This window comes from Pinus tabuliformis, chromosome 3_2 (assembly GCF_031772625.1).
Source record: "Pinus tabuliformis cultivar Carrire ecotype Pingquan chromosome 3_2, CPIR1, whole genome shotgun sequence".
In the NCBI taxonomy this organism is placed as follows: Eukaryota; Viridiplantae; Streptophyta; class Pinopsida; order Pinales; family Pinaceae; genus Pinus; species Pinus tabuliformis.
The window spans coordinates 621,411,718-621,437,528 of NC_142302.1; the positions used below are offsets into that span (position 1 = coordinate 621,411,718).

At 36.4% G+C, this 25,811-nt stretch overlaps 1 non-coding gene and 1 pseudogene across 1 annotated transcript; one reads left to right on the forward strand and one right to left on the reverse strand.

The window, feature by feature from the left end:
- Nucleotides 1-16,071: 16,071 nt before the first annotated feature.
- Nucleotides 16,072-16,143, reverse strand: TRNAD-GUC (transfer RNA aspartic acid (anticodon GUC)). Its single transcript has one exon. It is a non-coding gene; the product is annotated as a tRNA-Asp (tRNA).
- Nucleotides 16,144-23,853: 7,710 nt separating this feature from the next.
- Nucleotides 23,854-25,811, forward strand: LOC149182144 (DEAD-box ATP-dependent RNA helicase 15 pseudogene; annotated as a pseudogene).

Below are 25,811 nucleotides of genomic sequence, written 5' to 3' on the forward strand. Positions count from 1 at the left end.
AAATATTAATTAAATTTACTTTGTAATGTAGAAAAACCTTGAAATATCTAATGAGAACAAACTAATATGCAAAAGACACATGATTTCTCTACCAAAATTTTGCGGAAGGGAAACAATCAATAGAAACATAATCACACATAGATTTTTTCCTTGGGAACCCAACTGGGAAAATCCCCTCTTGCGTGTATTATCAATTGAGCAATTTGATATATTACAAAGAATTTGCTTGAAGCCTAAAGTCCCTGCAATATTGATCAACTCCTCACAAGAACTTCTCAACACTTAGATAAATAAACTTGTTAGGAAGCTCTTATTTCCTAGCGAACTCAACCCCTAAAAAATAGGAATTTCTTCTATTTCCTTATGCAATTCCCAGGAGAAATAGGCCTGCTAAATTCTCAATATTGTACACAAAATTTGTTGTACAATAATGAATTACAATTGTGCCATCATCCATTCTCAATAGGCAATTTGAATTGCATGACCTACTAGAGCTAATTTTAGCAGCTGGAACTAATTCACTGAGAGTCAATCGAGCTAACAAAAAGTCAAACTACTCAACTAAAGTCAAGTCTATCTCTATTCTAGAACTAGAGATCAGTTAATTGATTGACACTAGAGTTAATCCAATTAGATTGATAAATTTTACCAATCAACTGACACACAACTCACTGAAAGTCTATCTAACTTGAATTTCTATGAGACTGAATTCAAATTTTCTTCTTTGACTAAGGCACAAGTTAAAAGAAGCCCTTCCTTCCTACAATTTTAATACTCCCTCTTTGCAAGGAAGGGATTATGGACAACCCCAATCCTCCCTTTGTGGAACTCGAACTTTCCCCTTGATAGGGCCTTGGTCAAGATGTTTGCATCTTGCTCCTTTATAGGAATGTATTGTAGCATAATAATCCTCCTCTACACACAATCCCTAAGATGATGGTATTTAATATCTATATGCTTGGACCTATCATGAAACACTACATTCTCAAAGAGTTTTATGCAACTCTAAATATCACAATGGATCAATGCAGGACCCATCCCCTGACTGAAAATTCCTACCAAGATCTTCCTCATCCAAATAACCTCGCATGTCACCTGATTAGAAGCCATATACTTTGCTTATGTTGACCTAAGTACAATTGATCTCTACTTCTTGTTGTACAAAGAAACTGCATCTGACCCAATATTGAATATTTTTCTCGAAGTTCCCTTTCTATCTGAGAGACTCCCTGCCCAATATGCATTTGTGAAGCCATAAAGTTTCACTCCATTAGTCTATCTAAACCATAATCCAAAGTCTATTGTGCCTCTGAGGTATCTCAAAACATGTTTAGTTGCTTTCTAGTGGACCTTGGAAGGATCCACCATGTTGATTTATTGTAGCATCGGATGTGATCTAAGTCTCAAATTTTGTAGGGAGGCTTGGGCGCATGTATTCCAAAGAACCCAAAATGTGTTTTGGGAAATTCCACCTGGAGATAGTTTTATTAAAATAATTAATAAAGGTATTGCTAAACCACAAGTTACTTCTAAAATTGAAATCTTTCCTAACCGGCCCATCCCCAGTCACATGTGATAACTCAGAACTATGGTGAAAGGTGAAGGTGAAGGGGGTGGGTAGTTAGTTGCAACCCCTTGTTCCAACAAATACATGTAACCTCTGGCAGATATAATGGAGGGTTGCAGCGCATGGCGCCTTGCATGTGCCCTAGCCCACGGCCACATGCCAACTAATACGACAAGGTTTCAGGGCCGGCGGAGTGTATGTCCTCTGGTCCGCGCCCTTGATCACATGGAATTCCAAGTGACTGGACCAAGGGATTTTCCACTACTAGATTTTCCAGACCAAGGGATTTTCCACTACTGGATTTTCCAGACCAAGGGATTTTCTACTACTAGCTATGGATTGCTTCATATTCCACTACTGGATATAGTGTCTCATATATGTCACGGTGTACTTGGGATTTTCCATTCATAATCAGAAGCTCTATGAGCCAACATCTCTTCATACATCTATCGTGGATGTAGTGGGACTATTCTTGTTATGTTTACAATATATGTTGGTTTAATTACATTCTAAGGCTAATGAACTATTTTGTTACTTAAATATGGTTACTATTGAATAGATGTTGTTGTGCTTTCATGATTGTTGTTTATTATGTGGACTAATATGTATGTAACCAACAAACCTTCTCTTCATTCTTGGGTCCCCCTTTAGGATAGTACTATTACTTTTCTAACTAGAGGCTTATTTTCTTTTACCAACCGTGGAAGTTCCCTTGTGAACCTTACATTGGGTGTATCACAAAGTTTACATACTTGCTTCCCAAAGAGGTGTTGCGATCTCTTGTGTGTGATTGTAACCAAGGCATATCTTTGAAACCTTTCCAATGGTGGTTAGACCATATGATTGTATGGGACTCCTACACCAAACAGTGTGAGGTCTAATTGGGACTTCACATCAGGGAGATCCCCTTACAATGTTGGCAACATCCAGTACCATCAATAGAAAGTTATGTGATTATTATGGAAAGTCAAATCATATTGCCTAGGATTGCAAATTATGTGTTGTTGATTTGATTTAAGGGAAATGAAATAGAAAATGGTGATAGCAATTTATTTAACATGTCAAGGATAATGAAAAAGGTGTTATTGGTGACAATAAAGTTGATGATAACTATCTATTTTAATTAGCTACATAAAATATTCCCCTCTAAGTGAGGCTTTAGTTGGAGGGAAATTTAAAAGGAGTTTCTCAATGTGAATGGTTGTCCAAGGGAGTTAAGACAACCTTCAACACGATAGTAATAGTAACTTGATGAAGCAACAATGTTTGGTTCCACATTTATATGATGAATACAACAACAAATAGTCTATATTTTTTTATGTTTAAAAGCAAGACATACCCCAAAGAATTTCCTAACATGTCATACATGATATATTTTGTTGACATTTCTTCTAATTGGAAATGGTAAACTTTAGAGGAAATAAGTCTTTGAAAGAGAAAAGCTCTAATATCCTAATACATATAGGTATCCTTCCTAAGCTAAGACATATTTATTGAAAACATTTGCGTCACACATTCATAGATTTAGGTCCAAGATTTGAGAAGGATTTTATTAGTGTGACCTTAGTTAAGGATGAACACATCAATAAGGTTTGTATCCAAGAAGTCAATAGAAGTGCAAAGCCTTTGAGTTTAGTATTTTAGTGCAAGGTCTTTCAGTTTATTTTGTCCTCCATTTGAGGATAGAGTATACTCATGAAGTTGTGTGTACTAAAGGTGAAAATGGCATCATCATCTCACGAGGGCATCTTAGATATTTCTAAGTTGGTAATTACATTTGGACAAAGGGTTGTAGCACTACACATAATTTAGACCATCAAAAGAGAGGGGGGAATAGGAGGGGGTATGAGTAGTAAGAATGAGAGGATATGTCATAAAGGAATGATTTGTTGAACATTGGTATTAGATCTATTTCACAACTCAAACGAGAAGATAAAAACCTAAACAAAGTCAAATTAACACACAAAACACGAGATTTAATGTGGAAACACATATGGGAGAAAACCATAAAACACTAATTTCTTCTTTATAGATGAGTGTGGGCACCAACCTAGGGTTGCATTGTTTTCAAGCACACACTTGCATGAGACACCAATCCCTTTTCAAACTTACAGATGCCAACTCGCTAGAGACAACAATCCCCAAATTTTTGTACGCACCTACTTACAAGGAACTCCAATCCCCTTTTAGATCTCTAGTTTGTATATTGTTTGTTGTTGATTCAATTAGCTCTCTAGTTTGAACTCTTTACAACAATTTGCTTTACAATTATTTAGCCTCTCGTTGTACTTTGACTTCTGCTCACTACAATGTTATCTACTCTTTGTTTTGCACTTTGTCTTCTGCTCACTACAATATGGTTTTCTCTTTGTTCTGCACTTTCTTTTCCACTCAGCATTCACACCAATTGTCACAACCACTCTTACCTGTTGTCTCATTTAGCAAACAACCTTGATGTCCCTGGATACACACACCTACATCATTCATCCTCACACACTCACATGTTTTTTTCCTTAGTATTTACATTTACTTTCACTCAACATACATGTTTTTTCTTTTTTCCTCTCTTACACTTTGTGGTTGGTACAGTCACACATCTTCTCACACTAACTACACTTTATTTGCTTTACACACATATTTTGTTTCTTTTTCTCCCTACCCATGGTGTAAATCGTTTGGACATCATTGATCAATTTGTAAATAGACCACTGCCTTTTTTATTACATTATCTTCATCATTTCTTGAATCCTCTCATTATGTCTAATACCACCAATTATAATAACATCTTTCTTGTCCTACTGAAATTTCAACCAGCATTGCAAAAAAGAGTCTCTTGTAGGAAGAAACACAAGTCTACAGGTGTACACTCATTGGTCTTGAGCTTTTAAATTTATGTTTCCCCTCACTTGAGTTTTAAAGGTGATTGAGAATTGTAATTCACCAACACTTTCATCTTCAGAATTGTCCCTAGAACTATGAACTAAAATCACAGTGCATAACCAACTCATCATATGAGAATATCTCATGAAAATTTCATACATCTCTTTTTGAGTTTTCTGAATCTAAGAACTTAACATTCTCATGATTAGTACAAGACCATTCCAGGCACCAACCCTTATAGGCTTGATTTAATGTGAAATTTTCATGGACAAAAGATTTGGCTCTTTTAGTTGAACCCATTGGACATTTCCCTTTACCCATTTGACAATTGAACATTATCTTTGTGTAGACATATGCTTGTGATAATTTTTCATCTATGATAGGGACTTGCTCATAGTCAACAAGAAATTTTCAGAACCATGTCTTCACTGCTTGGTTCCCACTGGTCTACCATTTTTCCATCTAACAACTCATTCGTGACAAGAACAATTTTTTCATAACATGCATCTTCAACTAGTGTGTCCTCTTTCCAGTGATCTTCCATTTGCTCTAACTCTATTTATGAAGTTTTTATAGCTCAAGAAACAAAGAGAGCCTCCTTATCAACCTCAGCCTTGATTGTTAAACTTATTCCATGCATCAACTACTCCAACTCGACGTTGATTCAACAATTTAACACAGTGACTGCTTAGTACACTCCACCGCAATATACCCAGGAATTCCACTGTTGTTGCAAACTGATACATCTGAACAATTACGATCAAAATGCCCAGGTCACACCAACAAATTGCAAGCCTGAAAAAAACACCCCTCTTTTCTCAATACCCCTTCCTCCGACTTCAGACTCCACACCTATTTATTTCCCGATTCTGTTCATAAACCATGTGAACTTTTTTTTATTTTTTATTTTTGCACCATGCCATTTCATAAGAATTTCCTGTTCCATTGGTCCAATTACTCGAGCTAGCAAGGTTTCAAGGAAATCATGTTGCCAGAATAGAGCTCAACAATAGTTCATCATTCATTCCATTGGTAGGAGCAACTTCTGAAATTTCTACACCAACACAGTGTCCGGTGATATGCAACAATTCATTTTGGTGAGAACACAATACAAATTTGAACTCTAAATGGGCCCACCATTTAGCCTCCGTGAAAGGTTTTACTGGAGTAGAGCACGACCCTTCATTTTCTGCAATTGGGCCCATAATCGAATTCCTTTAGAACAACCCTAATACTTTCCATAATGCTTAAAGGAGGACCTCATGTACTAGCTGATGTCATGCTTAATTTCCTCTGCATACCACATCACAATGTGTTCATGCAATTCCTCTTACCAGTCAGCTATGCAACTCACATACTCAAAAATTCACTGGATTTAGGAGGACCCGCCTTCAAATGGAAGGAATGTGAACAACATCAAGATTGGTAGTGACTGGTCTTATACTCCTTGGTTTTACCCAACATTTGTTATGTCTAACTAAAAATCAGAACTCGATGACCCTGATCCTTCCATACCTTCGAGACTTGAGAAACCACCTATATTTTTCCACTGCGTTTTGGATTTCCAAAATCTGGATATGTAGTGTTGTGGTCCCTTTCCAGCAAATCAGGATGATTGCATATTTTTATCAATATATCTATTCCATTAAGTGAATTTCTGCTTCCTTCGAATATTTGCTCCATATTAATGGCAACAATTCCTTTGACATCAATTACGACACTGGTTCAATATGAGTATTCTAAAAGGTTTTAAAGTGTTCTTTGGTTTACCCACTATGTCCTTCCATGATAATTTGAAGGATTATATTTTTTACTGACATCAATACGAAAATGGAGAGAATGGGAGATAAAGAGGGTGTTGAAAGATTAATTTTGAAAAATTCAAGGAGTTTGATCCCAAAGGAAGTTGCTTAGGTTCTTCAATATGGCATTAAGCTATCCGAAATATTTTGGGTGTAGAAACTTGTAAGAGAACAATTTATCTTTGAAAGTCTTCACTACAAGAACTAATACTTGTATTAGCAATCATAAATCGAGAGTAGGGTTGGCTAGCGCACTAATCAAGGGTTTACATATTTCCATCTATTGAATTAATATTCTATTAGGCATGAGACATCCATTGAAACTGTTAATCAAGTTAGGTTTTAGATTATTGGGAGGCTTCTTTACTACAAAATATTGTACATGCATATGCAATAGAGGAGGGATCAATGGTTAGGCATGAGACATCCATTGAAATTGCTAATCAAGTTCGGTTTTAGATTATTGGGAGGTTTCTTTACTACAGAAGATTGTACATGCATATGCAATAGAGGAGGCATTAATGGGTAAACATATTTGAGAGGAAATTACTATTGGCCTAGAAGATCGATTAAAAAGTACGACTACTTTATCAATTCTCTAAAAAAAGAAGAAGAACTATAAGGGATTCATGGTGTAGACTTAAGGACTTGGATTGACATATATTGGCTAGGGTTTCAAATATAATTTCTAATAAATATTTAAGTTATATAAGTGCATAAAGTGAATGAGTTTGTGTATATAATCATATCTTATTACATGTAGTTAGTACTACTCCAAAACCTCGAATCGTTAGATAAAGATGGAGGAATCTTCAGTTTAGTTTAATATAAGAAACCATTGTTCCTATAATTATATATATGTCATTGATTTGGATACAAAGTAGCTATGTAGTGTTTAATACATGTGTCATCTAATCTTAGGTCGAGTCTCCCCATGTTGGATCTATCATTGAGTAGAAGAAATAGCAAAAGTCCTCTCCAAAACTATATAGAATTGAATTGAAGAACTATTAGCCTATCCATAGGCCCACACCTACCATGGCCTAATTTCCAATATTTCATCATGAATAAAAAATCTAGAAAGCATAACTTCCATCAAAATCATAAATAAAATGAAACCAAATATTGGTAGTACCATACCTTGTGATTGTTGTTGAAGATTTGATGTTTTGAGAGTAAGCATTGTAGTTGAAATTTTTGTGGCAAGGAAAGATGTTTCACTTGACATCGCAAAGGTTTCTAGTTCCTACGAATCTCATTTCTTGCATTGTGCTCCACCATACCTCTTTTATGGATTGCACTAATTGTCTCACTATGATTATTGGTTGCAGACTAGTGGTGAACCCAAAACATAATTATAGATGTAGACTCGAGAGTTCCAATGTTGGTCACATGATTCTCATGGTATTCAGTGTACCTCATAATCTTCTCTACACTCTACCTTCTTTGACCTCTCCATAGAAGACTTCACATCTTTGTCATTCCCATTCTTGTTGATGTGGGAATTATTGTTATTACTGTGTATGTTATTTACATCACCAGTCTCGTGAATGATATTGGTGGGGTAGTGATAAATCTAGTATGAGTTTGATGTATAGAGGACATTTGGTAAATTTCAAAGAGTGACTATGGTTTGTTAACACACCTACTCAAATGTGGATTTTATAGGAGACTTGATGGAGAGGTGAATTGAATGAATGTTGAATATAAATTTTCCATATTCAGGTATAAGATCATTGAAAAGCATGCTAATGTAGTTGGGCTTCTCTTTTTCTTGTCCTTTAGCAACATTATGTCAATACAAACCCTATTGCACCAAGAAAAATATGCTTCCACACTATCAAAATCACCAAACATGATAGTGCATAGCTTTATTTCAAGATGGTTGATGTGGGGGATATTATTGATGCATAAGAACTCAAAGTTGTTGTACAATTTCATGGAGTCACTTTCCAAAATAATATTTCAATTTGTCTTCCATTGTAAGAGTATAATGTCATATATCCTTGCTTGCTATAATGCATATATAATTTTATATCTTTTGTGTTTCCAGTTGGAGATTTTCTTGCATTATGTACATTCTATGACTAGTGACTTTTCTAAAATTCATAATTCACCCCATGTAATTTACGTAAACCTTGGCAAGAATTCAATCTATGCAATGATAGTCTTCTTTTAACAAAGCAAATTTCATGGTTGTGTTTTGATTTTAGTGACAATATCACTCATTTCTTTGATATGATATCAAGTTTTAAACTAAATCCTTTTAAAAACAATAATGACAAAGCTTAAATCAAATTAGTATGTGAAAACTAAATAAGTAAACTAAACATTTGATAAATGTTTCATGATAAACATTTTATAAAGATAATTATTCAGTTTAATGTCCTATACAATGAATAATATTACAACAAAACTTTTTACTATGTGTTGGCTAATATGGTTATCCATAAAATCTCTTATCAAACTCTTAACACTAGCACAAATATAGATATGAATAACCAGTACATATATGAATATGAATAACTCTTTGTTAGTGTCTACTTGCTAGCATGGAAAACTCTCTACTAAGAAACAAGCTAGTACATGTTTCATACCGAACTCTATTTCTTTAGAAATTTGATCTTAGTTATGCAATGTTTCATTCCAATATAGATATTTCCACTCGTTAACCTTTTATAATTCATATTAGTCCCTGCCGCAGGCTAGGCAGGGACTATAGTAATCGATATGATGCTCACTAACATTAATTGACTTGTTTAAGATTTTCAATAACCAAAGTTTTAAGACTCGCGACATATTTTTCATAGCGAATTTTTTTTTGCCATCTTATTTGGCCTCTTCCCGAGGCAGGGAGGCCAGAACCATATGTTATTTTCATGTTTCTTTGATATGTTTCCTTGGCATTTTCAATTGTGAAACTAATGCTGGCATTAACTCCTTTCGATTAAATGTTTGGGTTATTTAGATATGTTAGTGATATATATGTTTGGTTTCGTATTTGTTAGCGCCCCTTCTATCTATGAAGCATTTATAGCATGGAGAAAAATGCATTGCAAGTGGAGACCCATCCCATTACTAACAATTTGGAAATGGCGGAACCAGACGATCTTTGATTCTAAAAAAGAACAGGTTTCTAGTATAGTTGAATCAATCCTCTGTTTATACGAGAAGCTTGATCGGCCACGTCAATTTGTTCTCAGACATGGTAGGAACATACAGCCCTGCAATTTCTATGGATACCCCTGCGCTTTTTTTGATGGTGCTGCCCTGCAGAATTCTTGTGCCTGTGGAGTTTCCATTTTCCCTGTAGATGGTCAGTCTATTGACATCTATTGGAATGGTGGTCCGGGAACAAATAACAAAGCATAAATTATGGCCCTGGTTGCACTTCTCTCTATCTCTGCCTTCCTTGATATTCAAAGCCTTCATATTTTTGGAGACTCGAAAATCACCATCGACCATGTGCTGTCCAAACATATTATAAAAAATATACATCTCTCCGGATGGTTGAATAGACTTGGGGCATTGTGGTCCAGCAGCAAAGACTACTCTATTTCCCATATTGTTAGGGACAAAAATCGGAGAGCAGATGCTTTATCTAAGATGGGTTTATCACTGCCTCAAGGTTTTTGGCGGACGCAGGTTACTGTGGACAGCGTCAGCCACTTGATCCAGGACTTTCCCATGCCTAGTATATAGCTTTTCATTTTGGTGCTGCCAATCTGGTATGTTTTTTCCTCAATACATTCCTCATTTCCTGTCTTATTTCTCCACACATATTCTTGGCATAGTACCCTTTATGTTTCTGATCTGCTTCGGCTCTATTACTTTATCTCTCTATGCGGATATGCCGCCTTTCTTTTTCAGATATTTCTAGTTCCATATCAACATAGCTGTATATACATGTTTTAAATGAATACAATACAACTATATAGTTTTTTTCGTGCTGAAAAAAAAATGTTAGAGACATGCACACTGCATGCAACCAAACCAGATAGCACATGGCTATTGCATGTACCACATGGCTACTGCATGTACTGCCCTCGTGTCTGTGATACCAATTCTGCCCTAGTGTCTGGTCCTTGTCCTTCATTGGCACCTCCTACAACTCGATTACAGCTTCCTTTGCTTCCATAGCTGTTGATTCAACTCGATTAGCTGCTTATGAAACTAGCTCTGGATCAATTTTAGAAACAAGGTAAACTAGGCGCTCTACCTCTACACATGAATGAAAACAAAACACAAAAAGACATGAGCTAGAGTTATCACTAAAACTACAAACTTTGCAATGACTCTACTAACATATGTGATCATGATGGTTTGACAGAGTCATTAATATAAACTCACACAGGCAGCTAGATAGATTATAGATATTAATATAAACTCACACAGGCAGCTAGATAGATTATAGATATATGACACAGTACCTCTCTGTCTCGATTTGGAAGCCTTTAACTCGTGCCGTAGGGGAATTATCGTTCATTCAGCCTTCTTCCTCTTCCTACCAGCGATCGTATTCTTCCTCTTCCTACCCACCGGTCTTCTTCCCCTTCCTATCAGCGATCTTATTCTTCCTCTTCCTACCCGCCGTACACCTGGTTGTGTTGCAGGACACACCCATAATTTCTTGTTGGGTTTTTTTAACAAGAACCACCTGAGCTACCCAATCTTCAAATCTGTTTCCCAATCTGGTATTTTGCAATAAATGGAAGAAGCATCTTTACGTAAAACAATAATTGTTTTCCCATATCTCTCCCCTATTTTTTTCAGTGAATGCTTGAATGCTTTAACCTTGATAAAATAATTTATTAGTATGAAAAAACATCAAAAATACATCCATCCATCCAGTTCCTCTATTAGGTGCTCCATATGTACGAGCGGTAGCTGGAGTTATCTCTCTTGCCTCCCACTTTAGGTTCGGTTAAACTCATGGATGGTCTGGTCCCTCCTCTTCAGAGCCTAACTTCAAGGCCCCCCTGCAAGCAATGACTGGTGTTGATAGTCACATTAGAGGTGGTTTTCTCTCTATTCTTTTACATAGATGTCTGATGAATAGTGTCAAAATTTATGTTTTGTTTCTGTATTTAAAAGGTTTTTTCTGTCATAGAGGATGTAAAGTTTGCAACTGAAATGAAGTCCTTACATAGGATAGCATTTGAAGGATCAAATGTTACAACAGTTCTTGTACCATGTTTGGAATATTTTTTTCATGAACAACAGAGAAACCATGCCGGGGTAGAACATTTTAGGACATGGTGTTTGGAAAATATTACAAAAGATTCACAGATTCATGACCAAAATTTTTATCTTTCCTACATCTCAGTTTGACCTTAATTTCTGATCTTTCCTACATCTCAGTTTGACCTTCTAATAGTTTGACCTTCTATTAGATGTATTACTAATTTCTCTAATGATCTTGATGCGGTGTTATATGGTGTGGTCTTCAGATTGTGTATTCTAGTCGATAATATTTTCTGTTCACATCATCATTTCTAGGATTTTAATCTCTTAAGATATATATTTTTCTTTTGTCAATGTAGTGTACCAGAAATGATATCATTTGAAGTTAGATTCTATTTCTGCTTTTGTTGTTAATCCGTTGTCTGGATAGGGAAAGACTGATCAATGTTATTTCATTAGCATAAACCCATAATTGAATCACTCAGGGGAAGAATTGGCAAGATGCTTCATGCATCCACCACATATTAAGATGTGGGAAAGTCTCTGCTTAAAATGCCAACTGCTTCCAAGTACAATATGAATGTTAACATGTGTGATTTCATTAGCATACACCCATAATTGATAGAGAAAATATAGGTTGTATTGGTACCACAAATTAAATTGATCTACTAGTTTACTAATTTAATCTAAATTTGAGATTGTAGTTTTGTCCTTGATCCATGGGATCAATTAGACTGTTTTGTTAGGTGTCTGGATTCTAATTTAGTCAAACACAACTTTTAGGTTGTAGAATTATAGTTTTGCATGGGGTAGATTGAAGTGATGCACAAGATGAGTCTGATTTTCACCAGTTGTTGGCAGAATGGGTAAGATTTTATAAGGTGCTTTATTGATTTTTCAAATTTTGACACATTTGCTAGACTGCACAAGTAATAACTAAATCATATGAGAAATAATCAAAATGAGTATTATGTATACTACTATACTTTTGGACAAAATGTTGTCATTTTTCCATGCATTTTTTGTGCTCTTCGACCTTGCAATGGCCTATTAAATAAAAATAAACCTACTTTTTGATATCTTTGAGTTTCAATGCTGTGGTACACAGTTGATTCCTCCCATCCATGGATTTCCTTGAAACTTTCTGTAGGAATTACCTTCCTTATCAAGGCAAATATTGTAAATTCATATTTAAAAGGAGAAAAAAGTTACATTTTGCAAGTACAACAAGGTACACAAAGAAACCATTTGTCCTAAAATTCAAAAACAACTCCTATCCACTGTAAAATCTCATTGCCTACTGTATAAGGTCATGGAAGAGGGTCCACTCGCACCAGGGTTTCTTCAGCAGCTTCTAAACCTTTTTTTTGACAGACTGTATGCCTTTGTCTGATCAAGAACTGATTGAAGGGAGTCTGTCAGGGTAGTATACTGAGCTGTTTGTTCATTAAATCTGCAAAGAACACAAAATCTTGGCCTTTGCTAACCAAAATAATAATCTAGATTTTAGCCTTCATTTTGCTCATTACCCAAGAAATTGGCTGTTAACCCAGACTTGCCTTACGATTTGCACTCCTAGTGTTGTTTTAGCACATCAGAACTCTTCTTCCAGACTCAGCCTTATTGAACAAGTTTGCAATTTTTGAATAAAGGAGGTCCACTATTCTGCTTATGACTATTTAATCCAAAAAATTGCACATCTTTCTGACCATGTTGTCACATTGAGTTTTGTTCTGGTGCATTTGCATCAGCTAATGTCAAGATCTCCTGCTGTCTTGTGTCCCCAAGTCAAGTCATCTGATAAGCTGTGTGGGCAGCTGGCCATCAGAGTCCACTCATTTATCAATACCTAGTTTTGTGCTCCGTCATTTTTCACTTTTCAAAATAGCCAGGTTTAAATGATAAGAAAGGCTGGGACTGGAGTCTTCCAAATAATTGAAGCATTTGCTGTGGGTTTGATGGACATTTTGTCTTCCAAAGAAATAGGGAAAATATATTTGGTCCTCATTACTTGCTGCCAGAGACCTTGAGTTAATCATTCTTATAAACTCTTAGCTGCATAAGTGAGGGATGTTTTTCAGTCCCTGGCCTCCAAGGGCATTAGATTTTGCTTATCTTTTCCATTTGACTAGAGGATTTGCCTCCCTTCGCCCCAACCCCCAAATAAAACTGGAGCATTTTCTTCTGATTTTCTCCTATATCCATACTGGCATATAAGGCATCCTCCTAATCTCGTCTTGATATCCATGGTCATTAGATTTAACCATGAACTCTCTTTCTGTGGCCAAACCATATAGATCCAATGCAGCTCTAAGCTCTTCATCCTCTCTTCCTGAGCCATCCCTATCAACCATACATCATCAGCCCTGGTCCCGAAGAGCCTGCTGTGGCCTTCAGCCACAAAACGAAACAATTGGGGGATGTTGGTAGAAGCAAAGACACAGCCTTGTATGTCTAAGAATGAGCCTTAGACACAATAATCTAACTTGATTACTATAGCAGCTAGATTTTTCACTTTTATAGCATGCAGACTTTTATGGGAGCTATACCATTAGCATCAGTGGTATTCCTGTCTGCAAGAAACCCAAACTGCTCAGGAGAGGGGACTTCAGCCGGAGTAGGTTTTAATCTTCTGACATTTGGAGATGATCTTATATGATTACATAACGAAATGGGTCTGAAATCATCAAAGTAATCTGGTGTCAGATTTAGGGATTCAAGCCAAAATACTAATAGTTGTGTTTTCACTTCCAAGATTCTTTTTAAAGCCCTGGATTCTTCAACCACAGCTAAAATATTATTTGCCAAGGTATCTAAATTTTACACAATTCGATTCTATGTCATTCTGATTGTAATAATGGTAGATTAAACTTTATATTAAATGTGGTACAACTGTCTGCTTTTTTACCAGCTTGTGTCTTGACATTATATAGACACTCAAGCTCATTTTCTGCCCCCAAATTTTTGTAAACTTCATAAATATCAGCTGTACAACTTTTTGCAGCTTTCCTGCTTGGTGCTTTTACCTTTTAATTAAATCATCAAGGTCATGTTTTCAATGCATCAGACATTTAAAAAGGTAAGATCCAATCCAGTAGCACATTGCTTTTCCTTTAACCAGGAAATGCTGTATCAGTTGCAACATGGAGGGGTATAGCGGTTTTAATTGTTGCAGAAACCACAAATTACAACAGTTTTGTCTTATGCATGTGAAGCATATTGTGTTTCATTCTCCCATGACAGGTTCGATTACTTTATAACTAATTTCATCTACTAAAAAACCAGACAGTTGGGTTTATCTCAATCTTAAAGCAATGCTTACATTGGATGTCTTCTGATTACTGTCAACTGAATCCCGTGAGACTGACTGCTGCCATATTTCAGATATCACATAGTCTGCCAAGCAAATTAACTTGTAGATCTCGTGTGCACAAATCAATGAGGGCAATCAACCAGACCTTCAACCATCTTTGTTTTAAGCATTGTAAAATAGAACATAAAAGAACAGAGAGAGTGATACAATAACCACTGCTCTACAACAATGGCTATATGCTTTAGAGTAGCAGGTGGGCTCTGGAGTCAGGAAATACGCCTGCGTACAAGTATTTTGTGTGTGACCCTTTATGTTACAGACAAACCGAACTTTGAGTTCCTATAACAGGATTGTTACCTGTAAAGTAAGGGTATGGCCATGATAGCCACACCACTCATAAAATCTTTGAGGCTAATCAACAGCCACAACCACTTGACCGATTGGAAAAGAAAAGGAACAACACACGTTTATCTTCAGTGGGTGCAGTGAATGAAAGTATCTGGGCCGCTCTTAGCTTTTACTCTGCTTCTATTGCTTGCTTCGGTGGTGCTGCTTCTTAAACGTGTGCTTCAACCGGCTCTGCTTTGAATCCGTTCGTGACTTTCACTAATTATGGAGGTCTGGCTTATGGTGTTTATTGCCAAAATTTAAGTTCCTGTGTCATGTGGCTGGTTCTAACAACTTGCTATCTGAAAGCTGATGAGCTTCTTCTAATACGATCATTGTACTTACTGAGCCATGGATGGGAGTCCTCTCTACCAGCTTGTTATCTGAATGCAAGAGTTGATAAGCTTCTTCTAATAGGATCATTGTACTTGCTGAGCCATGAATGGGAGCCCTCTCTACCAGCTGTACAAAATCCTGATCATTGTACTGGGCCATGAATGAGAGCCCTTTCTACCAACTGCACAAAATCCTGCTCATAGCCCTTTGCCGTAACTTCGAAGTCAAACCTGCTCAACAACCCGCTCTCTGTTCCTCACGCTCCTCCCCTTAAGGCAGGGACTAGCTGCCGTACAACCCTCCTTGTTTAAACTTTGTGCTAATGAGAGAATGAAGTTAAATGGTAAGTAATCAAAAGTTTGACACTAACACTAACAATATCCGTGATAAAGCACAATATCTTGGCTGGAAATATCTTTGATAAGAGAAAAAAAAACAGCTAGTGAAACTTGATAAGTGAACTGAACTGCTTCATCAAAACAGAATAAAACTGAAAGGTCATGAGTGAACTTCTGCGTTCATCAAAACAGGATAAAACTGAAATTGATTTGCTGCCGTCAACAAAAGATGAGCAGATCAAATAACACAATATGCAAACAAATCGCCGTTGCCGGGGATCGAACCCGGGTCACCCGCGTGACAGGCGGGAATACTCACCACTATACTACAACGACTGAGCTGTGTATACACTGATAACTATAATATTTTTTATTCGCTATGACGGCCGGTTTTCTTTGTTTTTGTATACTGTTCAGGTTCCCACGCAGCTACAGACACACAATGTGAAAGTGCATGCGATCCTTTTAAGAGCAATATACATAGAACTTGAACCAAACCCTAAAAGCCCTATTGAAATGCACAAGTCGGGAATCGAACGTGGATCTGTACAGTGGCAGTATAGTATCCTACCACTAGACAAGTAATGCGCGTAGACAATAGGATCCTTAATCACATTTTGTCCTACTAAAAGCTAGATTTTCATCCCTCCGGCAGTTGTATATAGATAAAGCTCCTTCCGTGTTTTTCTCCGACGGCAAGAAAACCTAATATTATTCGATGACTTTTATCCGTTCACACATACGTTCGGATATTTTCCATCACTTTACATGACGCACATCCGTTGATAGTCCCGTCAAAGAAGTCCACTTGAAAAGCTAGATTTTGGACACAATCCTCGTACTAAATTCACAAACATACACAAATAGTGTTATTATAATAATAATGATTCTTACCAATAGTGTTTAGATACTAGCATTTGCACCAGATGTTGCAAAGGAAACGCCGTAAGGCATAAAGTGCGGAAGAATAACAACATCAACATGTGAATGGACGTTGTTGAAAGCGAAAGTATGTATCATAACTTCAAACTACATGCAATGATATCTTTTTGAGTATTCAGAGCAAAAAATGTGAAACAAAAATGGTTGTCCATCTTTATTCAATATATATTTATGCAGTGTAATGAAGTATGTGGCATCACAAACCCACAAATAACATAATAAGTGCTACCAAAGAACACCTTACATAAATCTAATGGGATTATGATCACATTCTACTTCATCTTCGAAAGGAATTGAGATGGAAAATTTGACCATGGAAAAGCAGGACTTCTATCATGTGGGCTTACAACTGAATCTACTGGTGAATTTCTTCTGAATTTGGCTGCACCAATCCATCTTGCCCCTGGTTGATTTCCATCACAAACAACAGAACTAGTGTTTGTATTGTCAAGTCTAGAGGAAACGTGTTGCTCAGCCCTAGCAATGTTTAGGTCTGTTTTGTCATTGCCTGTCTTGGGCTTCGGATTTATGGAGTCTATCTTGTCAGATTCATCTCTGTTGCTGCCAGATTTAATCACATCAGTTGATTTGGTTGATACTGTAGATGGAACCACTCTTCCAACATTGTTCATTTCTTTCTTAGCATCTGCTGTTGTGTCCGGTCTTAATGAATTGCTTCTAGGGACAATGACAGGAACTATATCAGGTCTACTTAAGGTATGAAAAATTTTTGTAGGCTGCACTGTTGATGTACTGTTTTTCTTTGGAGTCGAGACATATGACAGTGGACCTAAACTTGCAGGAAGATTCTTTTAAGAAAAGGCTATTCCAGCTCCATTGAGGTGTGCTAGAAATACCTTCAGTGGTTACATAGCAGTAGCAAAAGCAAAAAACATAACTTACTTAGTTTCTTCAAATAATACAACCAATAAAATGAAAGCCAGAAATAAAAAAAGGAACCCAATACTATAGTCCAATTAGCTTGTTTATGCTACAAAATGTTTTGTACTAGTCCAATAGTAGCGAGTCTTTTAGTATAAAACAAAAAAAAAGAAGGAAAATTCAGAGAATGCAAAGCTTAAAAGATGAAACATACTACATGCAAATTAGGTAACATACTAGTTACCGATGTGGTAGCATTTGGTTCCTTGATTCCTGACTCTGTACTGTGTGACAAGGAAAGCCTCACCATATTGGTCTTTAAATTATTATCTAATTGCTGGACAAAGGGACGGCCACTGGAAGCCAATTTTGCTTCATTATGGCCATTTGTTCTTGATACATTTCCAGCAGCATATGGCCCCACCCGCTGGAACACCACAAATGACACCTTCAATGTAATTATCTTTATACTAGGACCACAGAATACAATCAACAGAAGATAAAAGTCATGGATACATATAATCAGTGCATGGATTGACAAAAGGATACCACTTATTCATACCGAAATGTCCACAAACAAAAGGTTAAAGATGCATTAAAAATTTAAATATGAAGCAGCCAAAATAGAGATTCTATCTTGTAATACATCAGATGAAGCAGCCAAAATAGAGGTTCAATAAAGCACTAAATTGAAAATTTTAAGATGATAAAATCAAAGTGCAAAGTTATAAGGAGGCAACTGAAAAGTAACTCATGCTGCAGGGAGTATTAGGGAAAATAGCTTACTTCAGGTCAAACAACGAATACATATTATGAGAGGAAGTTGCAGAACACCCACTCTCTGTTACCAGAATCAGAAAATGAAAAAAAAAACACAAAATAGGTATGAAATAACGTTCGGGTTATGTTACAACCAAGACGCCAAATTGGAAAATAATAACATGGGCTTCGGATTTCATTCTTCTTGCAGTGTAAAAAACATGAACCCATGTCCCCTCATCAGTAATGTACAAATTTAATGTCAAGATGAGAATAGGATCAAGAAGATGCTAATAGCATAACATAGGATAGGTCTTTGGTAGCTTCTGTAACGGTATAAACTAAGAAAAGAACACGACATGCTACAGGCGGTTTAAGCAAGAAAGCATCACAATAGTCAAATGGGACCCTATAAAAGATTTCAGAGTAACAGAGCAATCTACATTATAAAATAATTATTCCTTAGATGGACATCTGTATAAACTAAAAAAATGATTACATAAAACATTTTGATGTTATATAGGAAATTTAAACAACAGAGCATCACAATAGTCAAACATTATAAACTACTTCAGATTAACAGAACAATCAACATTTTATTAAATCATTAATCCTGCAATGGGACATTCTAATTACAACTAACATGACCATGTCTCTTATACTCCCAAAAGAAAAGAAAGAAAGGCAATAAAAGTCACACTGTTTTGGGTTCCATTAAACTGTACATACCATTGATTGGTTGAATCATTGACAGTGTCCACTTTAAAACCATTAATCTTAAATTATTAATCATATGTCCCAATAACATGCACTTTCTAATCACTCAATGCACAACCAACTTCATATGATATCAGCCTTCAAGTACAAAAATTTTATCAATCCCTAAGAATTGCATAATGTTTGGATTTATCAGGAAAAAGGGAGAACTGTATCACATCATTTTAATATACAATAGCACTAACCCATAATAGATACCCATTGAACAAGGCAAAAGTCAAAAAATATTAATGAAGTAAAGCCATTTTGCATAATATTATTCGGTAAATCTTATAAAATTATGATTAGGTAAATCTTATTATTTTATCCTTGTTCAATTGATATCTATAATGATATATGTGTAAAAATTACTATAACATAATATGATAAAATGGTTTTTTCTCCCTTCTCCATGATAAATGTAATCTTTGTGGAAATACATGATATTATATGAAGTTGGTTGTGCATCCCCTAACTGGAAAATTCGCATCATTAGGCAGTATTAAGAGTGACCGTAAAATGGAGACCATCTATGATTCAAATAATGAATTGTATGGGGAATTCAAAGAACCTCAATACAGTAAGTTAGATTTTCATTTTTTTTTGGATTTATTAGAGACATGGATTATATTAGTTAAATATGAGAAATGCCCCATCTCAAAGGTAATAAGTAATAATCTAGTAAAATCTAGATGTTTCTCTTAACCTGAAAATGTTTATTGCACTTCATTTGAATATGTAGAGGCCCTCTTTATAAACTTATTCCTATGACATCAATAACATATTCCTGTGACATCAATGCAAAATTTATGTAGTTTAGATACCAGAAGCCTGACCAGAAGAGTTGCTTCTAGTTTAGCTCTTGTTCTCAGTTCTATTTCTTTTTAGACATTTTATTAGTAGATTAGTAATGGATTCGTATCTACAATATATTTTGGAAGGGTGATTGTTCGAGTTTTCTTATCACCTAAAAAATAGCCCATTTCTTGCTACATTCTTGCTCCCGTTCCTATCTTGACACGAAAATTGTACATTACCAATCAAATTTATATGTATAATATATGCAGAGAGACAAGAAAGGGTTTCATTTTGATTCCCTGAAACCCTCTAGGCCAATTTATAGTTGCATTCCTACTACCCATTTTGTTTCCCTTTTCCCATTCCAGTAAACCTAGCATAGATATCTTCACAATTTAGTAAATTGCACACACATTATTTGGTTTTACCTTCTCTCAATATGACATCAATGTGAGATTCATGTAGTCTATGCTACCACAAGCCTGACCGAGAGACCTATTTCTAGTTTAATTCATGTTTTCATTTCCATTTCCTTCCTGACATTTTATTACCAGATTATTGATAGATTTTATGTATAATATATTTTGGAAGGGTAATCTGTTTAGATTTCTTATCCTCTGATATTTATTTTACCATAAACTTGACCAAAAGCTCCCTTTTTGTTACATTTTTGTTCCCATTCCTATCTTGACCGTACAATTGTACGTTACTCATAAATTTTATATGAATAATATAGGCTGAGAGATGAGAAGTGGGTTCATTTAGATTCCCTGAATCCCTCTGGAACGTCTACCATTTTTCTGTTAAGATGGTTAGAGCCCTGTAACCAATTTATAGTTCTGTTCCTATTTGCCTCTGTTTTCCTTTTCCCATTTCAGTAACTTAGTATAGATGTCCTTACAACTAAGCAAATTGCACACATACTATCTGGATTTACCTTCTTTCGATTATTAGTTTCTGACTTGAGGTAAGATATTATGCCTGAAAGTCACTGTTGCACAAGTCACTTTTCATCTTTTTAAAAAAACCTTCTGATTGTGATTATGTTCTTTTAGGTTTTAGTCTCTAAAGCTCTTCCATTGGATCCTTTATTCAACCTTCAAGTTGGCTCTCTGATCTGCAGTACATATTTTTTATTTATTTCATGAGTGCGTTGTAAATCCGTGGTTAACATTGTGTTTCAAACGAATGGGCAGAAATAAGATGTAAGATGGTGGCATTTACAATAATCTTGTATGCATAAACAATTTGACAGAAAACAGGCTTCATACAGATCCATCCTACAACAGCTCTGATAATATTTTGGACATTTTGTTGACTGCTGGATTTTAAGCCAGAATATTACTGGAGTTTGACTGTTTTGACCGATTCAGCCTCTAATAAATTCTCCCATCACTGAAGAAAATGTGAATCATACAATCCGGATCGCATAGAGAAGAAACCGTGATCTTGTTTGGCAGCTAGTCTTTCAACTTGAGTTGCAAAATGTGGGTTTGCATGAGTAAGCTTGGGCATATGAACTCCAAATGGATCATTCTTGCTCTGTAAATACCAATAAATCTTGGATGAGTATCAAAGGTCAACAGATTAACACTCCAAACCTTAAAACCCTGAAAGGCTACCTGAAATATGAGTTGTGAGAATTAAAGTAAAACAAATGGAACTTTAACATGTCAATCACACTATAACAAGGGTCTTTTACTTGCAAATCTATTCCAAACACCAAAATTTCAGCCTTTTACTTGCAAATCGCTTCCAAATAACAAAATTTCAACTTTTTACTTGCAAATTGATTCCAAACACTAAAACTCCATAAGCCGGAATTGGTGATTTGAAATGAAAAATGCGCACAAAGAAATGATGGATGACTAATCTTAAGACAAGTTCCTACATTGAAATCACAGAATGGGAAATCGTGTGGGAAGTAGTGGTGGTTATCTCTGCATTAGGTAGTTGATTTATAAGAACATCATCCCCATTAAAGGCAGAAATTACCGATGTCATAGGCACAACAGCAAGTGCTACCAACAGGGCATGCATAACAGTCATCGCACTTTGCTGGAGGTGTGACTGGAGAGGGAGGGGAAAAGTATTCAAACAGAGATCACACTGACTTTTAACCGGAGAAAAACCCTCTCAGGAATTGAAAAAATCCAATGTATATTCATAAAAGACATGCATTTGCGCGCTTGTCACTCGTGGCTTCCAGTTTAAGTTGCTACAATGATATATTGTTAATTCTCTGTTCGGCTTGGTCTCCATTATTCACGCACTATTTTTGCATTTTCAAACTTCAGGGAGATGACAAGTGTAAAAGAAGTCTTAACTGTCAAACAAGCTAAATGTAATGTTTGTTCCCTTTAGTCATACCTCAAAGAATATATTATATTCAACGAGAAAGAGTCTACATATCTGCTATGAATCTATTCACATTATTCATGCACTATTTTTGCCTTTCAAACTTCAGAGAGGTGGCGATAAGCGTAGAAGTAGTTTCAAAGTTGAGACATTTTAACATTAACTTCAATAAGAATCAGGTACACAAATTTTACCAATTGAGGTCATGCATCTGACACATAAGAACAATCGTGACTCCCATAAACGAATGGGAAAAAATAAGATGTAAGATGGTGGCATTTACAATAATCTTGTATGCATAAACAATTTGACAGAAAATCGGCTTCATACAGATCCATCCTACAACAGCTCTGATAATATTTTGAACATTTTGTTGATTGCTGGATTTTAAGCCAGATTATTACTGGAGTTTCACTGTTTTGAGCGATTCGGCCTCTAATAAATTTTCCCATCACTGAAGAAAATGTGAATCACGCAATCCGGATCGCATAGAGAAGAAACCGTGATGTCCTGGATTTCAACCAGGTGGTTATATTTGTGAAGAGTGTGAAAAGGGCTTCTGAGCTATCCAAGCTGCTGGTGGGGTGCAGCTTTCCTTGTACCTGCATTCATTCTGGAATGCAGCAGGATGAAAGACTGATGAGATACAAAAGTTTCAAGGAGGGGAATAAGAGGCTTCTGGTTGCAACTGATCTGGTAGGCAGGGGAATTGACATTGAAAGAGTTAATATTGTTATCAACTATGACATGCCTGAGTCTGCAGATACTTATTTGCACAGGGTTGGAAGGGCTGGACGGTTTGGCACAAAGGGTCTTGCAATTACCTTTGTTTCTTCTGCTTCTTCATCAGAGGAGGATGTGCTGAAGCAGGTTCAAGAACGTTTTGCAGTTGATATCAAGGCACTCCCAGCACATATAGAAGCATCAACATACATGCCATCATAGCCATTGAAATCTGCTCTGGTGTCTGCAATAATTATCCTTCTCATTCATCTCAGTTTTGGCATGGTCTGGTTTTGTTTTCTGTTCATATGCCTTACCTTCATATGCCGGTTCTTCTACCAAATTTATTGCACTTCTAAATTTAGAAGAACCTTTCCTCCTCTAACTTCAATTAACAATTTTCTCTTCTACTTCTACTTGGGATATTTCTGCTTATTTTCAGGCCTTTACAAAGGCAAAGTCCTTAAATTAATGCCACCATTTCTGTTGCATTGTGGGTTGTAAAGTGCAGAAAATCATGGACTATTTTGTTCAAAGTTTCTTTTAACACATTCTAATCTCATGTTGTGTAGTTTAGAGTTTAGAATCAAGCCTCGTCACAAAGTTTTGAAATCTATTAGTGCAATGCAACCCTCGAAGCGTCTACCATGGAGAAAGTTGAAAGCACTTGGCACTAATAGTTACAATCTTAGGTAGGGAACCAAAGACTGCTAAGTCAGCTTTCATACAACTTATAGGTGGTTCTCTCAAATGTATTTTAAATATCACCCTATGAATTTGTCACCAATTGAAATGTAATAGTGACTACATGACATTTAATTAGTGTGGTTGATGCAGGGTTGGTGGAAAACATAACCAACATAGCCAGAAAAGGCAGTTCTCTCAAATGTACTTTAAATATCACCCTATGAAGTTGTCACCAATTTGAATGAGATGGGTATGTCTGTTGAACCTTAATTTATATAATTTCTGAGAGTGCTTTGAGACACACATGGCTGGTTTTCTGCATCATTATTTCATCTTTTACAGCAATAAAACCTCTTCTGCTATTTCATCATAAAGCTGCGCTTGTGCTTCATATTTTTAGTGAAAATGGCAAAACAAGGAGTAGACAATGTGGAAGAGTTGAAGGAAGAGATTTATAATGAAGAGCTCCTGGACTATGAAGAAGAGGAATTGGACGCACAAGCATTGGAGGAACATTTTGCCACTGATGAAGCCTCCAAGAAAGGTTATGTGGGATTTCCTACTGAAGCCAGAGCTCCTTCGAGCAATTGTGGACTCTGGATTTGAACATCCCTCAGAAGTTCAGCACGAGTGCATTCCTCAGGCGATTCTGGGCATGGATGTACTCTGTCAGGCCAAATCTGGAATGGGGGAAAACAACAGTTTTCGTGCTTTCAACTCTGCAGCAGATCGAACCCACAGAAGGCCAAGTCTCTGCCCTAGTTTTGTGCCATACTAGAGAATTGGCATACCAGATATGCCATGAATTTGAGAGGTTTATGACTCATCTGAAAGAATTGAAGGTTGTTGTATTCTATGGAGGCCTGCCTATCAAAACTCACAAGGCAATATTAAAAAATGAATCCCCCCAAATAGTTGTTGGGACCCCTGGAAGGATTCTGGCATTGGCAAAAGACAAGGATCTCAGTCTGAGAAATATCAGGCATTTTATTCTGGATGAATGTGACAAAATGCTGGAATCTTTGGACATGAGGAGAGATGTACAGGCCATTTTCAAGATGACCCCTCATGACAAGCAGGTCATGATGTTTTCAGCCACACTGAGCAAGGAAATCAGGCCTGTCTGCAAGAAATTCATGCAGGATCCTATGGAGATATATGTTGATGATGAGGCCAAGCTCACACTTCATGGTCTAGTTCAGCACTATATAAAACTGGCTGAGGTAGAAAAGAACAGGAAGCTGACTGATTTGCTGGATGTCCTGGATTTCAACCAGGTGGTTATATTTGTGAAGAGTGTGAAAAGGGCTTCTGAGCTATCCAAGCTGCTGGTGGGGTGCAACTTTCCTTGTACCTGCATTCATTCTGGAATGCAGCAGGATGAAAGACTGATGAGATACAAAAGTTTCAAGGAGGGGAATAAGAGGCTTCTGGTTGCAACTGATCTGGTAGGCAGGGGAATTGACATTGAAAGAGTTAATATTGTTATCAACTATGACATGCCTGAGTCTGCAGATACTTATTTGCACAGGGTTGGAAGGGCTGGACGGTTTGGCACAAAGGGTCTTGCAATTACCTTTGTTTCTTCTGCTTCTTCATCAGAGGAGGATGTGCTGAAGCAGGTTCAAGAACGTTTTGCAGTTGATATCAAGGCACTCCCAGCACATATAGAAGCATCAACATACATGCCATCATGGCCATTGAAATCTGCTCTGGTGTCTGCAATAATTATCCTTCTCATTCATCTCAGTTTTGGCATGGTCTGGTTTTGTTTTCTGTTCATAAAAACACAGCAGATTCATAAAATTGAAAGGAACAATGGCCATCAAGGCATTTGTAGACAGACCATCACAATTTCAGTCTTATCCACGACTAAGACATATTTGGTTTTTCTATGAGAGCCATGCGTGTTTTCTTCTATTTGTCCTAATTATACAAAAACCCATGTTTTGAGCTACAAATTTTACAACAAATTTGGATTTAGTGCGATTAAAAAGCAATCGATGGGAAAAATGATCATATTATCGAGTCATCAATGTCTATAATGGTCAAAATTGAAGATATATGCTTGGAATATCCCCAAAATTTACAATAAAATC